The sequence below is a fragment of the Scyliorhinus torazame genome, chromosome 24 (genome assembly GCF_047496885.1).
Source record: "Scyliorhinus torazame isolate Kashiwa2021f chromosome 24, sScyTor2.1, whole genome shotgun sequence".
Classification (NCBI taxonomy): Eukaryota; Metazoa; Chordata; class Chondrichthyes; order Carcharhiniformes; family Scyliorhinidae; genus Scyliorhinus; species Scyliorhinus torazame.
The window spans coordinates 49609555-49621602 of NC_092730.1; the positions used below are offsets into that span (position 1 = coordinate 49609555).

At 46.6% G+C, this 12048-nt stretch overlaps 6 non-coding genes across 6 annotated transcripts; 1 reads left to right on the forward strand and 5 right to left on the reverse strand.

Moving 5' to 3' along the window:
• Positions 1-725: 725 nt before the first annotated feature.
• Positions 726-808, reverse strand: trnal-cag (transfer RNA leucine (anticodon CAG)). Its single transcript has one exon. It is a non-coding gene; the product is annotated as a tRNA-Leu (tRNA).
• A 571-nt stretch (positions 809-1379) lies between these two features.
• trnam-cau (transfer RNA methionine (anticodon CAU)) lies at positions 1380-1451 on the reverse strand. Its single transcript has one exon. It is a non-coding gene; the product is annotated as a tRNA-Met (tRNA).
• Positions 1452-2543: 1092 nt separating this feature from the next.
• On the reverse strand, positions 2544-2626 carry trnal-cag (transfer RNA leucine (anticodon CAG)). The gene has a single exon. It is a non-coding gene; the product is annotated as a tRNA-Leu (tRNA).
• Positions 2627-4368: 1742 nt separating this feature from the next.
• On the reverse strand, positions 4369-4451 carry trnal-cag (transfer RNA leucine (anticodon CAG)). Its single transcript has one exon. It is a non-coding gene; the product is annotated as a tRNA-Leu (tRNA).
• A 588-nt stretch (positions 4452-5039) lies between these two features.
• Positions 5040-5111, reverse strand: trnam-cau (transfer RNA methionine (anticodon CAU)). Its single transcript has one exon. It is a non-coding gene; the product is annotated as a tRNA-Met (tRNA).
• Positions 5112-11520: 6409 nt separating this feature from the next.
• trnak-cuu (transfer RNA lysine (anticodon CUU)) lies at positions 11521-11593 on the forward strand. Its single transcript has one exon. It is a non-coding gene; the product is annotated as a tRNA-Lys (tRNA).
• Positions 11594-12048: the final 455 nt, after the last annotated feature.

The window sequence follows — 12048 nt, forward strand, 5'->3', positions numbered from 1 at the left end:
ATTAGCCCGAGGTCGAGGAATCGAGGGTATTCTCTGCTATTTACATTCTCCCTCACACCAAAAGTAAACATAACACACGTTCCTGTTTGCTTTGCAGCAAATAGCTATCAGAAACTTTCTTGCAGTCTCATCCCGACATTAGTCCCAAGAATGAAAGAGACAGCATGACACATTACAACATTTTAAAGCTCACACAGAGGGAACCACAGAGAAAATGCTTTAAAGTCTCAGCAGATCTGACAGCATCTGGAGGGAGAGAAATGAGCTGACGTTTCGTGTCCAGGTGACCCTTAGTCAAAGCTGCACGGGAAACGTTATCCAGTCGTACCCCACAGAGGGGAAATATAGATATATAACGATATCCAGTAATAACTCACAGGGGGCCAATAAGGAAATAAAGCTTTATCGAGCAATGAATCACAATAGAAGCCGAGTCCCCAACTTCCCCTCTTGGACGGATGTGAACAATCCAACCTGCCAGACTATTTACAAGAGAAGACGAATTTTACCCTTCTCTTGGGATCAATATGAATTCCTCAACCAGACTCACCGAAGCAGATTTTCGAGTCATGAGCTGGGCTTTTGCCGGTGGGGTCTTGCTGTGCGTATTTAAGCGGGAATCTCATGTACTGAGACCAACGCTTTTCCATTGAAAGGGAGGTATTGGATCTTCCTGAGGTTGAAAATCTTGCTGGAGAAATTAAACCTCGTGGAGTAAAAGACACTATCAGGAGTGGGATTCGAACCCACGCCTCCAGAAGAGACTACGACCTGAACGCAGCGCCTTAGACCGCTCGGCCATCCTGATGCGTTGACGCAAAAACTAAGATCCGTGCACAAATCGACTTAAAGTCTTTCTTCATCTTTATTACATTTCAAACAAGACATGCTTTCCCTACTTTTGAACCCCAGCCAGAGTCCTGTATCTGAGTACCATCCTTGTCCAAACCGCTGGTGGTTAAGGAGCTTCTCATTGCTGCATTGATCAGTTTCCTCTAATCAGCAAGGTCCGATATACCGCTCTATCTGTTCCTCAGACGAAGGTTTTGAAAGTCTAAGATCTGAGGGCGTGAAGTATCTAATTGGAGAGTTGCATTCTGGCGACTGCAGTCAGCTGCTTCCGGTGCTGCTCTCACAGACAAGCAGCCGAAGAACCCCTCCAGTGTCCAATCAGGTGAACGTTCATCCAGTAGAGGCGGCAGAAGAGTGTTCTGGGAGAAGTCAACTTAATCACCTCGACTGTACTGTGGCTAGCTGAAGAACAGGTGTCAAAGAGTGGATAAGACTGAAAGCAAAACTTTGGTACCAATAAAGAAAAAGGCAGATGTGCTGCTGACAAATAGCAACTTTTTTCCTTTTGGTGTGATTGAGAGTACGAATAGCAGAGGATGGTTTCGATCCATCGACCTCTGGGTTATGGGCCCAGCACGCTTCCGCTGCGCCACTCTGCTCGGTGCTCTTTTTTTTTTTGTGGTCGGACTTGGGGCAAAGTTTGAGGAAGTCTGTAACAGCGTGATCAATGTTCCCAGAGAGATGAAACTGCTGCCCCGAACTTCATTTTATAAAGGTGATTCCAGTCACTCCCCACTTTCCCATCAGAACAACGTCACAGAAGAAATCACATCACCTTCCACAGAACAACCATTCCGCACGAAAGTTAATTATCTGAACTGTGCTGACCAGTATCAGTGTGCTCAAACGTCTGTTCTTGTTGAAAGAAAAAAATGAGGAAGTGAATAATTGTGTGGTTACCGCAGGGCAGTAATGTTGTAGCTCCTGGTTTAAGGAGCAGAGTGCGCAGCGGAAGCGTGCAGGGCAATTAGCCCGAGGTCGAGGAATCGAGGGTATTCTCTGCTATTTGCATTCTCCCTCACAACAAAAGTAAACATAACTCACGTTCCTGTTTTCTTTGCAGAAAATAGCTATCAGAAACTTTCTTGCAATCTCATCCCGACTTTAGTCCCAAGAATGAAAGAGACAGCATGACACATTACAACATTGTAAAGCTCACACATAGGGAACCACAGAGAAAATGCTTCAAAGTCTCAACAGATCTGACAGCATCTGGAGGGAGAGAAATGAGCTAAGGTTTCGAGTCCAGGTGACCCTTAGTCAAAGCTGCACGGGAAACGTTATCCAGTCGTACCCCACAGAGGGGCAATATAGATATATAACGGTATCCAGTAATAACTCACAGGGGGCCAATAAGGAAATAAAGCTTTATCGAGCAATGAATCACAATAGAAACCGAGTCCCCAACTTCCCCTCTTGGACGGATGTGAACAATGCAACCTGCCAGACTATTTACAAGAGAAGACGAATTTTACCCTTCTCTTTGGATCAATATGAATTCCTCAACCAGACTCACCGAAGCAGATTGTCGAGTCATGAGCTGGGCTTTTGCCGGTGGGGTCTTGCTGTGCGTATTTAAGCGGGAATCTCATGTCCTGAGACCAACGCTTTTCCATTGAAAGGGAGGTATTGGATCTTCCTGAGGTTGAAAATCTTGCTGGAGAAATTTAACCTCGTGGAGTAAAAGGCAACATCAGGAGTGGGATTCGAACCCACGCCTCCAGAAGAGACTGCGACCTGAACGCAGCGCCTTAGACCGCTCGGCCATCCTGATGCGTTGACGCAAAAACTAAGATCCGTGCACAAATCGACTTAAAGTCTTTCTTCATCTTTATTACATTTAAAACAAGACATTCTTTCCCTACTTTTGAACCCCAGCCAGAGTCCTGTATCTGAGTACCATCCTTGTCCAAACCGCTGGTGGTTAAGGAGCTTCTCATTGCTGCATTGATCAGTTTCCTCTAATCAGCAAGGTCCGATATACCGCTCTATCTGTTCCTCAGACGAAGGTTTTGAAAGTCTAAGATCTGAGGGCGTGAAGTATCTAATTGGAGAGTTGCATTCTGGCGACTGCAATCTCTCTCCACAGCTGCTTCCGGTGCTGCTCTCACAGACAAGCAGCCGAAGAACCCCTCCAGTGTCCAATCAGGTGAACGTTCATCCAGTAGAGGCGGCAGAAGAGTGTTCTGGGAGAAGTCAACTTAATCACCTCGACTGTACTGTGGCTAGCTGAAGAACAGGTGTCAAAGAGTGGATAAGACTGAAAGCAAAACTTTGGTACCAATAAAGAAAAAGGCAGATGTGCTGCTGACAAATAGCAACTTTTTTCCGTTCGGTGTGATTGAGAGTACGAATAGCAGAAGATGGTTTCGATCCATCGACCTCTGGGTTATGGATCCAGCACGCTCCCGCTGCGCCACTCTGCTCGGTGCTCTTTTTTTTTGTGGTCGGACTTGAGGCAAAGTTTGAGGAAGTCTGTAACAGCGTGATCAATGTTCCCAGAGAGATGAAACTGCTGCCCCGAACTTCATTTTATAAAGGTGATTCCAGTCACTCCCCACTTTCCCATCAGAACAACGTCACAGAAGAAATCACATCACCTTCCACAGAACAACCATTCCGCACGAAAGTTAATTATCTGAACTGTGCTGACCAGTATCAGTGTGCTCAAACGTCTGTTCTTGTTGAAAGAATAAAATGAGGAAGTGAATAATTGTGTGGTTACCGCAGGGCAGTAATGTTGTAGCTCCTGGTTGAAGGAGCAGAGTGCGCAGCGGAAGTGTGCAGGGCTATTAGCCCTAGGTCGAGGAATCGAGGGTATTCTCTGCTATTTGCATTCTCCCTCACAACAAAAGTAAACATAACACGCGTTCCTGTTTGCTTTGCAGAAAATAGCTATCAGAAACTTTCTTGCAGTCTCATCCCGACATTAGTCCCAAGAATGAAAGAGACAGCATGACACATTACAACATTGTAAAGCTCACACATAGGGAACCACAGAGAAAATGCTTCAAAGTCTCAACAGATCTGACAGCATCTGGAGGGAGAGAAATGAGCTAAGGTTTCGTGTCCAGGTGACCCTTAGTCAAAGCTGCTCGGGAAACGTTATCCAGTCGTACCCCACAGAGGGGCAATATAGATATATAACGGTTTCCAGTAATAACTCACAGGGGGCCAATAAGGAAATAAAGCTTTATGGAGCAATGAATCACAATAGAAACCGAGTCCCCAACTTCCCCTCTTGGACGGATGTGAACAATCCAACCTGCCAGACTATTTACAAGAGAAGACGAATTTTACCCTTCTCTTGGGATCAATATGAATTCCTCAACCAGACTCACCGAAGCAGATTGTCGAGTCATGAGCTGGGCTTTTGCCGGTGGGGTCTTGCTGTGCGTATTTAAGCGGGAATCTCATGTACTGAGACCAACGCTTTTCCATTGAAAGGGAGGTATTGGATCTTCCTGAGGTTGAAAATCTTGCTGGAGAAATTTAACCTCGTGGAGTAAAAGACACTATCAGGAGTGGGATTCGAACCCACGCCTCCAGAAGAGACTGCGACCTGAACGCAGCGCCTTAGACTGCTCGGCCATCCTGATGCGTTGACGCAAAAACTAAGATCCGTGCACAAATCGACTTAAAGTCTTTCTTCATCTTTATTACATTTAAAACAAGACATGCTTTCCCTACTTTTGAACCCCAGCCAGAGTCCTGTATCTGAGTACCATCCTTGTCCAAACCGCTGGTGGTTAAGGAGCTTCTCATTGCTGCATTGATCGGTTTCCTCTAATCAGCAAGGTCCGATATACCGCTCTACCTGTTCCTCAGGCGAAGGTTTTGAAAGTCTAAGATCTGAGGGCGTGAAGTATCTAATTGGAGAGTTGCATTCTGGCGACTGCAATCTCTCTCCACAGCTGCTTCCGGTGCTGCTCTCACAGACAAGCAGCCGAAGAACCCCTCCACTGTCCAATCATCCAGTGCTCTAAACGTTCATCCAGTAGAGGCGGCAGAAGAGTGTTCTGGGAGAAGTCAACTTAGTCACCTCGACTGTACTGTGGCTAGCTGAAGAACAGGTGTCAAAGAGTGGATAAGACTGAAAGCAAAACTTTGGTACCAATAAAGAAAAAGGCAGATGTGCTGCTGACAAATAGCAACATTTTTCCGTTTGGTGTGATTGAGAGCACGAATAGCAGAGGATGGTTTCGATCCATCGACCTCTGGGTTATGGGCCCAGCACGCTTCCTCTGCGCCACTCTGCTCGGTGCTCTTTTCTTTTTGTGGTCGGACTTGAGGCAAAGTTTGAGGAAGTCTGTAACAGCGTGATCAATGTTCCCAGAGAGATGAAACTGCTGCCCCGAACTTCATTTTATAAAGGTGATTCCAGTCACTCCCCACTTTCCCATCAGAACAACGTCACAGAAGAAATCACATCACCTTCCACAGAACAACCATTCCGCACGAAAGTGAATTATCTGAACTGTGCTGACCAGAATCAGTGTGCTCAAACGTCTGTTCTTGTTGAAAGAAAAAAATGCGGAAGTGAATAATTGTGTGGTTCCTGGTGAGTGCGCAGCGGAAGTTCTGGGCCATTAGACCGAGGTCGAGGAATCGAGGGTATTCTCTGCTATTTACATTCTCCCTCACGCCAAAAGTAAACATAACACACGTTCCTGTTTGCTTTGCAGCAAATACCTATCAGAAAATTTCTTGCAGTCTCATATCGACATTAGTCCCAAGAATGAAAGAGACAGCATGACACATTACAACATTGTAAAGCTCACACAGAGGGAATCACAGAGAAAATGCTTTAAAGTCTCAACAGATCTGACAGCATCTGGAGGGAGAGAAATGAGCTAATGTTTCGAGTCCAGGTGACCCTTAGTCAAAGCTGCACAGGAAACGTTATCCAGTAGTACCCCACAGAGGGGCAATATAGATATAGAACGATATCCAGTAATAACTCACAGGGGGCCAATAGGGAAATAAAGCTTTATCGAGCAATGAATCACAATAGAAACCGAGTTCCCAACTGCCCCTCTTGGAGGGATGTGAACAATCCAACCTGCCAGATTATTTACAAGAGAAGACGAATTTTACCCTTCTCTTGGGATCACTATTAATTCCTCAACCAGAGTCACTGAAGCAGATTATCGAGTCATGAACTGGGCTTCTGCCGGTGGGGTCTTGCTGTGCATATTTAAGCTGGAATCTCATGTCCTGAGACCAACGCTTTTCCATTGAAAAGGAGGTATTGGATCTTCCTGTTATAAAGAAGAAGGCAGGTGTGCTGCTGACAAATAGCGACTTGTTTCCGTTTGGTGTGAGTGAGAATATAAATAGGCTTGGAACTTGCTGGCGAGGCCGTCGCCGGTGATGATGACGTGGCGTGGACTCGCTGAACCAGGTTCAGGAGCTCGAGCACCGAGCAGGGACGCTCTATCAGGCCCGACGATTTCAAACCACAGTGTTGCCGTGTCGCCCTGTTGGATACCCCGAGTTGACAGGAACCACTGCAGCTATGGCATTGCCTTTGTAGTCAAGGAACCGGCATGCCGGTGGAAGAATGCTTGGTCTGGCGCGCATGGTGTCGAGGCCGGATTTTGAGATGAGGTTCGCTGATGCGCCGGTGTGAAGTTTGAATCGGATGCAAGCCTTGTCTCATTTCATTTCATTTCGTTTTCATTTCATTAATTGTGTGGACAGCACACCACTCGTCGATCCACACTGAGGATCGAGAGGCGTTTCTCGATGTGGTGGAAGGCAGCGCATGTGTAGTTATGATGCCCACCCGGTATGGGGACCTGACGCACTCAGCATCAGGGTCTGTTGGGCTGTCGGGATCGGAATCTGGCATGCCTTGTTGTGTTGAGCGGACACTTCTGCGCCGCAGCTGGGATCGCTGGCTGCTGAGCGGTGGAGCAGATCTGCAAAGGGCTGCATAGTGGCCAAGCTTGCCACACTGTAGACACCGGCGTCCTTTTGCCGGCCATTTCCGCTTTAAGTGGGTGGAGCCACAATTCGGAGATGTCATGACGCCGACGGCAGGGCATTTCGTGCGCCATCGTGCATGCGCAGTGCGATCGGTCGACGTACGCCCCTGTGCAGTCATGTTTTCGGCCTCGTCGTCCACTCGGTCATGGCGCACATGCGCAGGGACCCGGGAAAAGCGCACAAAGCGGCCACTCTCCTTGATGCTCAGGCCGTGCATTTGAACAATGGCCTGCACCCGTTCCACCTCATGGGAGGCCAGTTTTGCAGTTTCTGCCGCCCTGATGTGGGAGTAACGATTCTTAGCATGCTCATGGATAACGCATGTCTCGATAGCAACTGAGAGGGTCAACTGTTTGACTTTCAGGAGCTGCTGCCGAAGGGAGTCGGAGTGGACACCAAAAACGATCTGATCCCGGATCATGGAATCTGCCGTCGAGTCATAGTTACATGACTGCGCTAGGATGCAGAGATGGGTCACGCAGGACTGAAAAGTTTCATTCTCACCCTGAAGCCTCGAATGGAAAAAGTACCATTCAAAGCTCTCATTCACCTCAGTGTCGCAGTGGCTGTCAAACATCAGCAGGACTGTTTCAATTTTGTTTTGTCTTCGCCGGCAGCGAATGTAAGGGAGTTGTAGATGTGGATGGCGTGGTCGCCCACGGTGGAGAGAAATAATGTGATCTTCCTGGCATCCGATGCTGCTTCGAGGTCGGAGGCCTCGATCTGCAGGAGGAACTTTTGCTTGAAGATTTTCCAATTGGCGCCAAGGTTGCCGGAGATGCGGAGCTGCGGAGGAGGCTGGTGTTTTCCATTTCACCGGATGGCTGCTTCCTGGTCAATGCTGATTCACTCGAGATAGGTCCGTCAAGATCAGTATCACTCTGGTACCATGATGTGTTAGGCAGGTAGGCTCAATGTGGACTGCACTCGATGCAGGGAAGCTAAAAACAGACGTCGAACACTGGAGAAAATCCAACACTGTATTATTCAACGATTGAACTGATACACATATTCAGCTGTGGGTCGACACTATACTGAACTGACTGGAGACCTTGTAGTAGCCTGATCAGACTTACTAGCTACCGCATGGTGTTTGCATTTGCTAGCTCGTGGACTCTGACTGTCTCAGTGGCTGGGTCCAGAGAGAGCGGGAAACCTAGTGCCCTCTGGCTTTATAGTGGTCGTGCCCTGTTTGGTGATTGGCTGCACTGTGTTGTGCTTACTGGTCATCCTGTGTGTCCATCACTGACTGTCTGCATCTCATTATATACATGAGTGGATATTATGACAGACTCCAAATCCAATGGTCTTTTTCCACGGATATTCTATCCCTTCTCACAGACAGACTGGGAGACCCGTCATCGCATGAAAGCAATAACTTCCTGGAGTGATTCCAGGTTGGGTTTATATCGCATAAATTGTCAATGAATGTCTTGTTAAACGTAGTTCAGTTAGCGGAGTGGCTGTGGCTTGGTACTTGCAGTCAAATGGGGTTCCTCCGCACAGATTCGAAACCTACTCACACTGTAGGCAGCACGGTAGCACAGTGGCTATCACAGTTGTTTCACAGCTCCAGGGAGCTGTCTGTGCAGTGTCTGCGTAGGTTTCCTCCGGGTGCCTCCGGTATCTTTCGGAAGTTCGGTGCAGACTAAAGAGGCCGAATGTCCTGCAGGGATTCTCTGGATAACAAATTAGAATCGTCAGAACTCCGACATTGACGGGATGTTTAAGGCGTCTGACTGATCTTCATCATGATGCGATCAAATGTTTGTATCTTTCAGTCTTTCCGCGGTGTTTTATTTACAATGTGTAGAAACATGTGAAACATGGTGTTGAAGTGTTTCCCATCAGTCCATTCAGAACAATCCTTCAGCTGATATGATGGAAATGTAATTTGCTGACAGAAACAACATTCCCAACACTTCACATCTGGCTGCACATCTGGACCAATGCACACAGACGACCTTCTTCCGTTAGTTATTGTGCACATTAAATATCCATGAGGTGGTTTGGTGAAGTCAGGTCATATGGCGAGTTGGCCGAGGGGTGATGGCGATGCGCTGCTAATCCATTGTGCTTTCCATCTGCGGGTCTGAATCCATTCTCGTCGATGATCCATTTCCTGCGTCTCCGCGTTGGGCCACTTATTGAGGGTGACCTGATGATTCATTCAGTGTCTCAGGAACTAGGATGGAGTTTAGATTCGGAGTTCAACAGGCCTGAGGAGTGAATCTTCTTGCACCAATCTCTATACCGATATTCCGAATCCTCTGTCTGATAATCGATTTAAATCACGACACCAGCTTTGGGCAGGAGTTGGCACCATGAAAACTTGCGGCTTCAGAAACTCCAAAACAGACGCCAGCTTCATCTGGGGCACTGCTGGCAGATTTTGTCTTTCCAGAACCGGCCGCCCAGCCGTGAAATCAACTTCATCAGATGACCTCATTACACTGTAAGACGGAGGAGCAGAAGTATGCCATTCGGCCAATCGTGTCTGCTCCACCATTCAAAGAGATTATGACTGATCTGATATAATCCTCAAACCCACTTTCCCGCCACATCCCCATAATCCTTGTTTTTTTTACTGATTAAATCTTGAACATATTAACTGACCCATCCTCGACAATCGTATTCGCTTAGAAACGATATTTCCACAGATACACTATCTCCTTAGAGAAGAAATTACTCATCATTTCTGGCTTAACTGGGCGGTCCCTTACCCTGAGATTAATCCCTCAGGTCCCAGACTCTCCCACATGGAGAAGCAAACTCTCAGCATCCCCCCTGTCAACCCCCCTGAAAAGGTATTAAATCAGTGATTTTGAATGCTGGGAATTATTCCCTGTCCCAAAGATTAGGCCAGGCCTCTGGATTCCCAATCCAGTGACATAATCTTTCATCCCTCTGAACAACAGTTGATTCGGCTCATTATTAAACATCTTGGGCCAGTGGGCCGATGAATGGCAGATGGAGTTTAATTTGGATAAATGTGAGGTGATGCATTTTGGTAGGTCAAATCAGTGATTGACCTACTCAGTTACTAGTAGGGAGTTGGGGAGAAATACAGAACCAACAGATCGAGGAGAACAGGTTCACACATCCTTGAAGGTGGTGTCGCAAGTGGAAAGGGTGGGGAAGAAGGCATTCAGCATGCTAGGTTTTAAGGTCAAAATATTGAATACAAGAGTTGTGATGTCTTGTTCAAGTTGTACAATACATGCTGGTAAGACCACAAGGGAAATACTGTGTTCAATTCTGGTCACCCTATTTCCAGAAGGATATTGTTGAACTAGAAATGGTGCAGAAGTGATTTACAAGGATGCTACCAGGACTTGATGGTGTGAGTGAAAAGTAGAGGCTGGATAGGCTGGGACTTTTTTTTCCTGGAGCGTAGGAGGCTTATGGGTGATGTCATAGAGGTCTATGAACTAATGAAGAGCATAAATAAGGTAATGAGGAGCATCTGGAACGGGCTGCCAGAGACAGGGGCAGAGGCAGTTATAATTTTGTCTTTTAAAAATCAGTTAGACAGTTACATGGGCAGGGTGGGTGTAGATGGATATGGGCCAAATGCGGGCAAGTGGGACTAGCTTAGTGATAGAAACTGGGCGGCATTGACAAGCTGGGACGAAGGGCTGTTTCCATGCTGCCAACATCCAATACTCTTTGACTCTGTCTGTCTTCCTGATGATATTAGAATTTCCTCCACAGAATTGTATTGAACCGATTGATACATAATATTTTATTCTATATTTTATCCAAGTCAAACAGATTCATCAGGGGATAAATAAAATACTCAGATGAAAGCGAATTGAATGAACAATGTTCCAAAAAATTATATTCCAAAAAGAGCCCTGCAACGTTTGGATGGAAAGGTGAAACTTTGAGCGGAGGAAGGAAAACTCGGCTGACAGCAAGTTCCACCGGATTTCTATATCAAACGATCGCGGTGGGACTCGAGCCTCCAATCTTCTGATAGCTTCATTAGGTTCACAGAAATCAGACGCCTTAGCCATTAAGCCACGCGACCACCGCATGGGACATACGGGCTGATGTTTATCGCATGTGAATAAATACTGTGATTCTCTCTGTTTCCCGAGAAACCAGTACAATGCAGAAGGAGGCCATTCGGCCCATCGACTCTGCATGACCCTCCAATCCTGCACCCCACTCATGCTTTAATTTGGATCTAGACTGGGACGTTCTGTGCTGTTCCATGTAAAGCAAAAATGAACTTCGAGGATATTTCCCATGCAACTGTTTTTCTTACGCAAACAATTGAATCAGTGAAATTGTGCGTTTCGGGAGCTGGGATTTTCGAGTCTCTCAAGGCTTCTCTCCAAATCCAATGGTCATTTTAAGGTAGATTCAACCGCTCCTCACATAAACACCGGGGCACCATTCATCGCCGGAATGCAAGAACTTCCTGGAGTGATTCCAGGCCGGTTTTATAATGTTTTGTATGTTTTATAATGTTTAATGAATGACCTATTGAACACAGCTGCGATGATCGAGTGGTTAAGGTGTTGGACTTTCCCCAGTAGGTTCGAGCCATGCTCCCAACGACTGTGACTGAAAAATTAATCGATTTTTAGCAAACGGTTTGACACAAAGTTCGTTGCTTAGCAAATTCTAATCTCCTCAGGAAGAGGGTTAATGGTAATTTGGACATCAGCCCGGCTAGTTCAGTCGGTGGAGCATGGGACTCTTAATCCCAGGGTCGTGGGTTCCAGACCCACGTTGGGCGCTTCCATATTGTAATCTGAGAGTGTTGAGCTGATCGGACTGATTTGATAACAGGAACACAAGGATATGTTCCTGAACTGGAACTCCAGAGGCCTGAACTGATCTTTCGTGACAAGATTTACTCAATCTGGAATTGAAATTTCTTCTCAGTAATGGCGCAGAAAGGTTCTGCTTCAGACGGATCATATTTACACAACAGGGAATGATCTGACACAAACACAGTGAAGATCTGTCACCGGCACAGTCACGGTTCCAAGAGAGAGAACAGTTACACAGCAGAGAGCTCAGTTACACAGCAGACAGCAGAGAGCACAGTTACACAGCAGGAAAAACATTTAATTGCCTATCTTTGTGGAACAGAAAATCCCTTTTTCCTAAATAACCAGTTTTTCCATTTCAGTACCTTGCTGGTTTGCTCGGCACCTTTTCTGTGTGTCATTGTGTGTGTGTCCCGAT